The 12102-nt window shown below is 48.0% G+C and overlaps 1 protein-coding gene across 1 annotated transcript in view; it reads right to left on the bottom strand.

Annotated features, from left to right (window-relative positions):
* The window catches only part of KCTD21 (potassium channel tetramerization domain containing 21), a 14321-nt gene extending 3460 nt beyond the window's left edge, over positions 1-10861 (bottom strand). The window contains exon 1 of the mRNA XM_007455294.1: positions 10825-10861. The gene's annotated coding sequence lies outside the window, so the exon portion shown is untranslated. The remainder of the gene's footprint in view (positions 1-10824) is intronic.
* Positions 10862-12102: the final 1241 nt, after the last annotated feature.

Here is a 12102-nt window from a genome sequence, read left to right as displayed (position 1 = left end):
AAGGGGGAAGGGGGGAAGGGGGGAAGGGAGGAAGGGAGGAAGGGAGGAAGGGAGGAAGGGAGGAAGGGAGGAAGGAAGGGAGATGTACCAAGAGATGTGGGAGTAGGTCTGGAATTAATTCTGGCATGTTTACTGTCCAGATGGGAAAACAGAGGTCCAAGAGGGGGGACTTCCCGAAAGTCACCCAGCAGGGGTGGCAAGCGGGCCAGGGCAGTTCTCACCCCACACCTGCCTTCTGAGGAGGCCGACTGCACTGAGACCCCCTTACTTCAGAGGGTGGAGGCCATGCTGCGTGTGGAAGATGCTTGGCTGTCCCACCCAAATCTCTGTGGGGAGGGCCCTTTGTAATTCTTTCCCTGTGTAATGGGGCACTTTGATATCGCAGGAAGACATTAACCATCTGCAGTGTCTGAAGAGAAACAAGCCCATGATGAAGTTACAAAATCATCAGCAGAAGCCTGGAGCAGATGGGCTGTGAGACAGTGTCGGAGGGGGCGTCCAACAGACGGGGGGTGGGGGAGGGCTCCAAGGAAGCGGGGGGTGGCTGTGCTGAGACCTGCAGCTGAGGTGGATGCTTGGCCTGGGTCCTGAGTCTGGTCAATTCTCTCTCCAGGGGGGTCCAGGCAGCAGCCGGACCTAGCTTCCAGTCTCTTTTCCTGTTTGATTTAAGGCCCAGGCTCTGTGAAGTGGCTCAGCTCCATGGAAAGAGCAGGCTTAGGCGACAGAGAGGCTGGGCTGTCTTTCCTGACAGTTCTATGGGCTGCAGACCCCGTATCTCCTAAGCACATTAGTTCTGAAGGGCTCAAAGCACAGGGGTAGGGAAGACAATGAGGAGCCACAGGGCATACCTGGGGGCCCTTGGACGGGCACCCAAACTCCTATTTTCGTGCTTGCAAAAGCAGCAGAGCACCTGGCTTCCTGCCCCTGAGCCCTGCAGTGAGGCTCCCGATCATTTGTCCAGGGCAGCACCAGGAGCTGCTGTCAGTCAGGGCGGAGGCTGGTTAGAAGGCAGGTCTCCTGACCCCAGACGAGGGTGCTCCCTGTGGTATTCTCCCCAGACCCAGGAGTCAGAGAACTCAGCCCTTCAAGCCCCTATTTCCTAGTCACAGTGCCACGGTGTCCACCATGGCAAATCCACAGGCTCTGTTTGAGAGCCACAGTGACACAGAGGGGCAGGAACTGGCACCTCGCGGGGCTGAGAAGCTTCATGAATGTGGCAGGTGGGTTTGGCCACGGAGCTCCAGCCCCACTGTGTACCCAGCTGCCTCTTGGACACCTCCACCTGAATTTTCTATGGGTAGCAGAAGCCTCGCACAGAACTCCTCTTCCCCAGAACCTGCTGTAGATTCTTCTTAGCCGCCCGTCTGCCTGAGCCTGGGAGGCAGCCCTGACTCCGTATCCTGACATTTTTCCCAACTGTCCCCTTGTACCTGTCCCTATGGCAACTCCTGGAGCTCAGGCCTCATCCCCGCTCGCCCAACATCCTCACTTGGCTCCCTTCCGCCTTGCTGTCCACCTTCCATTTTAGTTTGCAGGCCGATCTTCCTGACTTAGTACTGCCTGCCCTAAGCACCCTGCTCGTCCAATCTTACCTCTAATCCTGCCTCTCCCCACACTCTGTGCTCCAGGACTCCTGACACCTCCGCATCCGCCCTCACCTGCCCTGCCTTTGCTCTCCTCGTACCACCCTTCTTCACTTTCTCCACCATCTCCGCAGTCAACCTGTAAGACCCAGCCCAGTCACTGCCTCGATAAGGCAGTCCCCAGATCTCCACCTTCCCAGCTCTCCTCTTGGGGTTTCTGGTCCCTTGCACAGCCCACCATTCCATCATGTAATGATCTGCTTTGCATATGGCCCTCCTCCCTGGCTTTCTCAAGATGAAGATCACTGGATATCCGTATGCAAAAAAAGAACCTCAACTCATATCTTGTAACATATATGAAAATTAACTCAAAATGGATCACAGACCTAAATGTAAAATCTTTTTAAAACTATAAGACTTCTAGGAGAAAATCTGTGACTTTCTGTTAGGCAAAGATTTCTTGGATAGGACCTAAGAGGCACAAATCATAGAAAATTTAATAAACCAGACTTCATCCAAATGAAAAACTTCTCCTCTTCGAAAGACACTGTTAAAAAAAAAATGAAAATGAGGGCTTCCCTGGTGGCGCAGTGATTGAGAATCCGCCTGCCAATTCAGGGGACATGGGTTCAAGCCCTGGTCCGGGAAGATCCCACGTGCCGCGGAGCAACTAAGCCCACGCGCCACAGCTACTGAGCCTGCGCTCTAGAGCCCATGAGCCACAACTACTGAAGCTCCCGTGCCACAACTACTGAGCCTGTGCTCTAGAGCCCGTGCTCCGCAACAAGAGAAGCCACCGCAATGAGATGCCCATGCACCACAATGAAGAGTAGCCCCCACTCGCTGCGCGCAGCAACGAAGACCCAACGCAGCCAAAAATAAATTTTAAAAAATTATTTAAAAAAAAAATGAAAATGAGACACAAACTGCAAGAAAATATTTGCAAAACTCCTATCTGATACATGATTGTTAACCAGAATATATAAAGAACTCTCAAAACTCAGTAAGAAAATAAACAACCCAACTAAAAAGCGGGCAGAAGATCTGAACAAGCACCTTAACTGAGAAGATATATAGATGACAAATAATCACATGAAAAGATGCTTGGTAACCTTAGTCATTAGGGACATGAAAATTAAAACCACAGTATACCTATTACAATGGCTCAAATGAAAAATGTGACAATACCAAATGCTGATAAATACATAGAGCAATGGAAATTCTTATACATTGCCAGTGAGAATGCAAAATGGTGCAACCACAGTAGAAAACAGTTTTTGGCATCCAGTTACCATATGACCCAACAATCCTACTCCTAGATATTTATCCCGGAGAAATGAAGACACATGTCCATGCAAAAACCCATGTGTGAATGATTATAGCAGCTTTATTTGGAATTGCCCAATCCCAGAAACTAAAATGTAAATGATAAACAAATTGTGGTACATCCATACAATGGAATATGACTCAGCAGTATAAAGGAACTAGCTACTGACACACACCACAATACAGAAGGATCTCAAAAGCATTCTATTAAGTGAAAGCAGCCCGCCTCAGAAGGTTACATGGCGTATGATTTTATTTATACAACATTCTGGAAAAGACAAAACCAGAGAGACAGAAATCAGATCAGTGACTGGAGAGGCTAGGGGTAGGACTGGCTACAAACAGGCATGAAGGAATATTTTGGATGGAAATATTCTGTATCTTGATGTGCTGGTAGACAAATGACTGCATGAAGATTATAAAAATTCATATAACTGTATACCTAAAAAGGGTGACTTTTACTGCACATAAATTATGCCTTCATAAACTGGGAAAAAAATCAAGACTGTGACTGTGTCACGGACAATACAATACACTGGGTTATGATCAGTTTTACATATATAGTGTTGTGAAACTTTTGTTTCCTTTGTGTGTGTGTGTGAGAGAGAGAGAGACACACACAGACAGAGAAAGGAAGAGGAACTGGATTGTGATACAGAGTGTACCTTCATACTGTGGGTTGTGATAAAAATTGTTTGTGAAAACCACTGCCTAGTTTGTGATCTCTGTGAGAGCAGTGTCCCTGCATATTCACTGCCTAGCACACAGTAGGTGCTGGGGGGACTCTGGGGCAGGAGCTGAGAGAGGAAGGAATGAACATGCACTGAGCATTCCACTACATCTGAGGCCTTTACACCCATCAGCCCTTTTAATTCATATAGCAAACCTACAAAGCAGGCATCATTCTGTTTGGCAGACAGGAAACAGAGACTCAGAAAGACTGAGGACTTGCCCAGGACACACAGCCACAGCCAGTGGAAAGCTCAGTCTCTGCCCACTGTACAGGTTGCTGAGCATTGTAATAGCAACAAAAGGCTGTTTAATAGCTTCAGCAAGTGTGAGAATCCCTTAAGTAGCCTTTTAAAATACTGCTATGCGGCTTGCTTGACAAGATACTAGCTACCACCTGCTGAGCACACCACCTGCTTTTATAATGCTTCGCCTAACACATGGTAGCATTTTATTTATTTTTAATAAAAATATATAGAAAAGTACAGAGGATGATACTCTTATGCTGATTCTGTACATGCATTACCTCATTTGATGTCTTTACAAGCACCCTGTGAGACAGATTCTATTATCTCTATTTTACAGATAAGGAAACTGAGGCTCAGAAAGGTTAAGAGACTGCTCAAGGTTACAGAGCTAGTCACTGGAGGAGCTGCGATCTGAATCCAGGTCAGTGTGAGTCCAACACCTCTGATAGTTTCCCCTTCCCACCTTGAGGTCCCAGCGTGAGTGGGAGATGCATACTCCCTTATTCTCTGTCCAGATCAGACTGGGGTAGGTCTTTCGGCAGCTAGTTCATGGCTGGCCTGGGACTCTGCCCACTCACATCTGAGGATATGGGGACAGGATCCTGGATGGCCTGGAGCCCCTCCATAGCTGACACACCACAAGTCCACTAGAGGTCTAGACCCTTCTATTTTAATATCAACTCATGATGCCTAATGACAAAGCAGCAAAACACAAAAAGCCAGGTTTTTAAAAGCCAGATTAGAAAAGATGAATGAGAATGCAAACTGAACCACGAAGTAGGAGATAAAAGAAACCCTACCACTGTGTCTGAACAAATAATTTTTCTTAAGCAAGAGACTTTCCAAGTCTGCCTCTCTACTTGAAAAGAACCAAGAAAAAGATCAGCCTATTTCCCTCTCTGAGAAAACCAGGAAATTATGCCATGCGGATCCTCAGACCATCTGACTAGGCAGGGAAGGCCAGGCGGCCTGGGAACTTGGGAGTTGGCTGGAAATTCTCTCCTCCCTGAAATGGGTCTGTGGCCAAAACGAGGGGTGGTGGATCTTCAGGCCCAGCCTGGTACCATGTGAAGGGCCAATCCCAGTCTGGGGCCTGAAACAATCACCCAGTTGCAACCTCTAATTGTAACAAAGGAAATATAATGCTTTGGGAGTAGGTGTCCCATAAGAAAGGGCAGTCAAGACATTGCTCTAGAGAGTCCTACTTTAAAACTATGTCTCCATTCCCGCAGGCCTCACGAGGGACACAGCTATTGCCCGGTGAGGACTTATTGGGTACCCTACCTGTGCTAGGTGCATTATACACATTAACTCATTTAATCCTCGTAACATTCCTTTGAGGAAAGTATTATCTTACTTAACAAATGAGAACCTGAGGCCCTAAGAGGTAGGTAACTTGCCCAAAGAAAGCAGTGGCAGAGCCAGGATTCAAGCCCAGGCCTGTCTGACTGCCATGCTCTGAATGACTTCCTTGGGAATTTAGCAGCCAAACCCTTTGGAGAGGTTCGTCACTTGTCCCCTCCTACCTCTTACCAGGTGCTCTCAAACCTGCCCCTCAATTTGATTCTGACCTACATGAGACCAGTGCACAGAGAATCAACATTTCGTGAGCACTGAGGACATGCCCCGAGCTATGTGAGTCATTTTCCTGTAGATTATCTCATTATAACACCACACCGAGGCTGTGAGGTAGGTACCAATCATCCCAATTTTCTGGATTATAAAACCGAAGCACAGAATGGTGGAGACAGCTGCTTAAGATCACACAGCTAGAGGTAGGAGAGCTAGAATTCCAAGTGAGGTCTCTCTTCAAAGCCTGTGCCCACTTCAGAAACAAAGCTATGACATTTTATTAAGAAGCATAAACAGGATTTGAATAAAGAGAGACCTGTGATGATTCTGAGAGGGAATATCTTAAAGTTGTTCTTCTAAAATTAATTACAGTTGTTATGCTATCCTAGTCCAACTCCCAAAAGTATTTTTTCAAAAGATTAAAAAAGAAGATTAAAATCTTATTTTGGAAAAATTGGTGAGTGATAACCTGAAAGAATATTTGAAAAAGCATAATATATCTTAGTTTTATGTAGGAAATTAGACTATAAGGCAATGAACTATGGTATTAAGACAATGAAAAGGGGAAGGAATTTTGTAATAAATGTATTGAAAAGACTGATTAGTAATTTTAAAAAGTAAATATATATTGATCCTTACAACAACTCTGGGATGCAGGCAGGACAGATCACATTATCTTTATTTCATAAACCAAGGAAGATGAGTCCCTGGCCCAGGGCTTTGTGTCCATTCTTGACCTCTGAGTCACAGCCTCTGAGAGGTTCCAGGTTTGGACACTACTCAGAGGACCAGTCCTTTAGAGGCAGCCTGGGGTCCTCTCTAACCTGGGTCCTGAGCAAGAGACTGAACCCAGACACATAGGTCCTAGCCAACAGCCCATACACTCACAGAGCCTTAGCACAGGCAAGGGCTCTTTCTGTGCAATTCCCTACAATACTGCTCACTGAGCTTCCATAATGAAGCTATTTTACATGCAATCTACTCCTTTTACACAGTGAGGACCAATTGTTTTAATAATGAATCTACAAGGCATAGATAATTATCTATCTATGTATCCATCCATCCATCTATCATTTCTTAGGTCTGCTCAAGAGCCTAGCAATGATACCCGAGTAGCAATGAGCACACCTGACCCCAGATCTTGTTTTTTAAACGTCCTCTCCTACAAAAAGAAACCAGGGCTTCCTGGAGGAACTGATGATTCCAGTACTTCCAGCACTTTGACAGGAAAAGTTTAAGGTGAGCCTGGAACATCTCTTTCCAGACAGCAAAGAAGAAATCAAAGATTACTGAGGTGAAGTCAAAAGAATGCAGATCTGCAGATCTTAAATGTTCTCATCACAAGAAAAAAAAATTTTGTAACTATGTGTGGTGACCATTTTGCAATATATACACATATCAAATCATGTTTACACCTAAAATGAATACAATGTTATATGTCAATTATATCTCCCCCCAAAAAACAAAACAAAACAAAACAAAAACCAAAACACAGGAGCAGACCTGAAGGGACTCTCATTGGCCAAATTTGGGATAATGTGAACACCAAAAAGATTAATGATGATAATAGGTTATAACACATTGAGTTAAAAAAAATAATGAGTCTATGTTACTCCAAAAAGAAAAACGAGAGGGACAGGAGAGGGAATGAGGAAGACAGACACACACAGACACAGACACACACACACACACACACACACACACACACACACACGCAGAAAAAGTTATTCTGTAACAAAGAATACCAGCTAATAAGTATCCAAAGAATGACATAATTAGCAAATTACCATTTTGAAACCCTCAATGTTGCTATTCTGGCAAGGATCATCAACAGATGTGGAGTGAAAGGTTATCCTGGACACATAATTCAGACAGTTTCAAAGAATCACTCTACAGACTACTTTTTCTTTACAAGAGGGAAAAACTTACCCTTTTATAGAGAGATCAGGCTGTTACCTTATTCAATAATCAAAGAGCATTCATGGATAGTAGGACTCTGGTATCATATGCCTCCTAATGTGATTCAATAAGTACACAACATTGCCAGAAAAAACAAAAACAAAAAACCAAACTGAACCCAATTATTTATAAAACAAGTTTAAACAGGTAGAGGGGCTCTTATCTAGATTAAATGAGTTGCTTAGAGATATAATTAAATGCAATGAATGAATCTTGACTGTATCTGATTTTAAAAAAATGAGATTTTTTTTGGCAGTTGGAGAAATTTGAATCTCAACTGTTTATTAGACAATATTGAGTTCTTGCTAATTTTCTTAGGTATGATAATGGTGTTATGGTTATGTTGCAAAATGTTATAATTAGGAGATACATGCTGAAGAATTTAGGGGCCAACTGTGGAGATGCCTATAACTTTTCAATAGCTTAGCAAAAAATGTGTGTGTGTAAAAGCAAAATTGGCAATGTGAATCGGTGCATCTAGGTGAAAGGCTATTCTTTAAACGTGTCTGTAGGCTTGAAAATTCTAAAAATATTTTTATTTTGAAGGAAGGGGCAAGAAAAGAACACTTGCCTCCTGGGACTGTAGATGTTAAAGTTCCAGTCAGTGTGCCTGGCCCCAATAAATAGCAAGATTCCATAAATATTAGATGTTATTACTACTACTAAGAAGCATTAACATCTCATGATCTTCTCCTGATGTCTCAGTGCTCTGGAGGAAGCCAAGGGCTTAGCTAAAATAGCCCGCAGTCGGTGGAGGGGTTAGAATTTAAATCCGAGTGGTCTTTCTACATAGACTAAACCCCCCACAGAAACCACAACACTAAGCCTGCCTGTCTCCATGCCGAGATCCAGGCTGGGAGAAGATGGCTGTTTAGGACTTGTTTCCCCTGCTTTCTCCCGAATCCAGAGTCTCTGCTACTACAGCAGAAAAGAAACTCCTGTCATGGCTTACCAAGAATGTTAACAAAGAGGGGCCACTTCTGGGCCTCAAAGATGTGGATGGGTAGAAAGAACTGTAGGGGCTTTGTGGGGAGAGGAAAGTGCATGGGCTTTGGCATCACCTGGGCCTACGTTTGAATCAGGCTCTGCCCCTTTATTAGCTGTGTGGCCCTAGACCAATTCTTGGGCATATGATGGTGCTCATAACAACAACAACAACATTAGTAATAAAAATGGCTGACATTTACTGAGCAGTTACTATTGTGCTATGCACTTTATGCATGTTAATCTCATAGATGAAGGTGCTTATTATTATCCCTACTTTATAGACCACACCAGGCCCTCTCCTATCTCTGCAGTTTGGCATCTGCTATCCCTCTGCCTGCACTGCAAAGAAAATGCCAGTCATCTGCCAGGCCCCTCAGCTGCAATTCATTCTTCCCTTCTTTGCATCTGCAGAGCATTTTATTCTCACTCCTTACCAAGGCCCACTTTCCTTAAGGAAATGGATGCCTGGCCACCCTGTTAGGACAGGGATCTCCCCTCTCTGTACCCCAAGAGGTAGGCAGGCAGGGGAAGGGGGACAACTCCTCCCATTTAGTCAGATCCATTTTCCTAGTCCCAGACTCTCATCTACCAATAGGGAGGTTTACCAATCTCTCCTGAATTTTTAAAACTTTTTATTTTGAAATAGTCTCTTGAATTTTTTTTTTTTTTTTTTTCGGTACGCGGGTCTCTCACTGTTGTGGCCTCTCCCGTTGCGGAGCACAGGCTCTGGACGCGCAGGCTCAGCGGCCATGGCTCACGGGCCTAGCTGCTCTGCAGCATGTAGGATCTTCCCAGACCGGGGCACGAACCCGTGTCCGCAGCATCGGCAGGCGGACTCTCAACCACTGCGCCACCAGGGAAGTCCTGCTCTTGAATTTTTAATTTGGAATCTGAGGCACAGGGCAAGGCCCAGGTAATTACGTGGAAGTAAATATCAGAACTCCTACTGTGTAGGGGATGGACAGAACATAGTTGTGTAAATTTCAAGGATGACAACACTTCAAGTGAGTAATGTGTCTCCCAATAAACTGGAGCCGTCTTCCCCACCTTACACAGGCCACCAGATAAAGACTCTGGCTCACAGCCCTGGGGACTGTCTGGGGGCACCATCCTTCCTGGCCTCCCCCAACACCCAAGAGCTGTATCTTTAGCCCTGTTTTGCCCAGTTCATATCTCTAAGACACTCACAGGCTGCTCTATTATGCCCACACCAGAGAGAAAAGGTGCTTCCCAGACTCAGGTGACACACATGGACCCCTAAAGGAGTTGGCCAACTGGGAAAAGTGGGCTGGAGAAGGGAAGCCACCTGACCTGGCTTGCACAGCAAAGTATTCTTTCATCTGGTGCAGACTTCCAATAACTATCACCATCTCCCACCCTCTTCCAGAATTTTCCTTCATCCTCTTGACTCACCCTCAGGCTTCACCTTGTGGTTTTCCTCAGACCCAAGCACCTCATTTTGACCACTCTTCCTTATGGTCTTCCTGTTCCTCACAACAAGGAAAATTTATAAACAAATGGCTTTCAAACCCATCGCCTCATTTCATCCTAACAAGCATAGGAGGGTTGCCTTAGGTTGGCACTGAGAAGGGTTGAGGAAGATGGTCCTGTCACACAACCTGTTAAGGGCAGCACATGGACACTTCCGTCTGTTCCCTGCCATTCACTACAGATTAAACCTCTACCTCCGTCCAGTGCAGGGAAAAAAAGCGGGCTCTTTGGAGTAAGGAATCCTGGGTGGCTTTAGGCAAGTCACTTTACTTCTCTGAGCCTCAGGTTCCTCAACTGTAAAGAGATATGGTGCCGTCTTCACAGGGTGTGAATTGAATGAACCCATATGACGCAGAATTCATGGGATGGGCTCTTCTAGTCACAAGGAAAGAAAGGTGTTCTGTGCATCCACAGGCATTTACCCATTCGGGCAACCTCTTACACAAACCATATCAGCGCTGCTGACACTGGGCTTTCCAGGGCCGAGAGGGATCCTTTTCATCTTTGCGTCTCCACCCCTCCCTCCCCAATGCTTTTCGGCCCATTCCACCCAATCCATCCCAGGCTTGCCTCATTGGCTTTCTCAGCATCCACTCTGCAGCCCCTTCTCCGATCTCACGCGTGTTCTCCTTATCTAGAGACCCCGCCCCTCCATGCCCCACCCACCAGACTCCTCCCCCAGTCTCGGCCCTTATTATCCGGGCTTTTCTTACTATCACCAGCCATCCAGGCTTCCACCCGCTCCGCCCCTTCTTCTCCATAAACGTCCCCTCCCCCCAAGCCACGGGCGTTGCTATCCCCATTGCACAGATGAGAATGGCGAGGCTAGGGTAGGCTAGATGACCTCTCGGGGTAGGACAGGTGCCCAGGTGGGCCGTTCCCTCACCAGCAGTCCCTGCGCCCCGTGCCCCCGGCCGCGGCGAACCCACCTCCTGCCCTCGCTCGGCAACCTCCCCTCCGCGGGCGGCCAGCGCAGCTTTGCGAGGGGGGCGGAGGGCCGGAGCCCAGCTTAGGGGCGCGGCGGCCCGGGACCCGCGCGCTGCGCTCGGGAACTTGTAGTCCTCCATGGGCTCTTTGCAGCTCGGCGCATCGACTTCGAACTCCATCTCCCAGGAGGCATTGCAGTTAGCCGTCCAGCTCCCACCCCGCCCCCGCCAGCGTTTAGGCCGGCTGGCCTTAAAGGGGACGCGGCCCTAGTGGCTGCTCGCGGGGTGGCCCCCGCTCCGGCTCCGCCCCGTTTCCCGCACCTCGCCCCTCCCCCCCACTTCGTCCCGCAGCCCAGTGGCCGCGCCGCTGAGTTGGGCTCCCCTGTTCCAGACTTGTGCAGAGCGGGTGGAGAGGTTGGGATTTTCAGTGGAAGCAGCATCCCTGCCGTCTGGGACCTGGCGGAGGGCGTCTCCACTCTGGGGGAAGCAAAGGACCCGCCCTGACCTAGCCTGGCCCAGCCTGGTCCTGCCCGGCCTGAGCGCCCCGCCCAGGAGCTGACTCTGAGGCAGGGGCCACTGGGGTTCCAGAGGTAAGGGGGCTGGGGCGTGTGTGTAGCTTGGGGGGAGGGAGTGACTGCACCCAGATGGTTCGAGAGCCGGGACGCGCGCGTAGGGCTTTTAGAGTCCGGGGATGGGAGGCGGGAGGTCTACGTGCATACTGGGCCTGGCTGTGTGACCTTGGGCGAGTAGCTGCCCCTCTCTGGGCCGCAATCTCCTTCATCAATTGTGTATATAGAGATACCGCCCCTGCCCCCGCCCCCCTCAGGGCCGAGGGCACCGGCGCCCAGTGTCATGCAGCTCGCCAGCCTTTCGTGGGATCCGCAGCCCCAGTCTGGGCTGGGAGCGGGTGCACTGGCATAACTGGAGGGAGGGGTGGGGTCGAGCTGGGGTGCAAACTGAGGGGCCAAGAGGCCTCCTCCGCTTGGAATGGGCTTCTGCTATTCTCAGCATCCTCGGCCAGGGCATACTCCCGCTACAAGAACCCTTGCGAACAAGAGACCTCGATGTGTCAGCCTGGTGCCCGCCCTTCCAGAAAGCCTGGGATGGGGGTAGGGACGCGGGCATCAGAGGTATGGCCCCCAATGGGGCTGGGTTCCTGAGAAGCGAATATATGCTCCCACCTTCTTCCCTTCTCCTCAGTTCTCCTTCGGTAAAAGGGCAGTTGGGCTTTACTAGTAACCTTCCTCCACCCCACCTTTTTTTTTTTTTTTTTTTTTTTTT

Source organism: Lipotes vexillifer, unplaced genomic scaffold (assembly GCF_000442215.2).
Source record: "Lipotes vexillifer unplaced genomic scaffold, Lipotes_vexillifer_v1.1 scaffold276, whole genome shotgun sequence".
NCBI lineage: Eukaryota > Metazoa > Chordata > Mammalia > Artiodactyla > Lipotidae > Lipotes > Lipotes vexillifer.
This window is presented reverse-complemented; position numbering and strand designations above follow the sequence as displayed.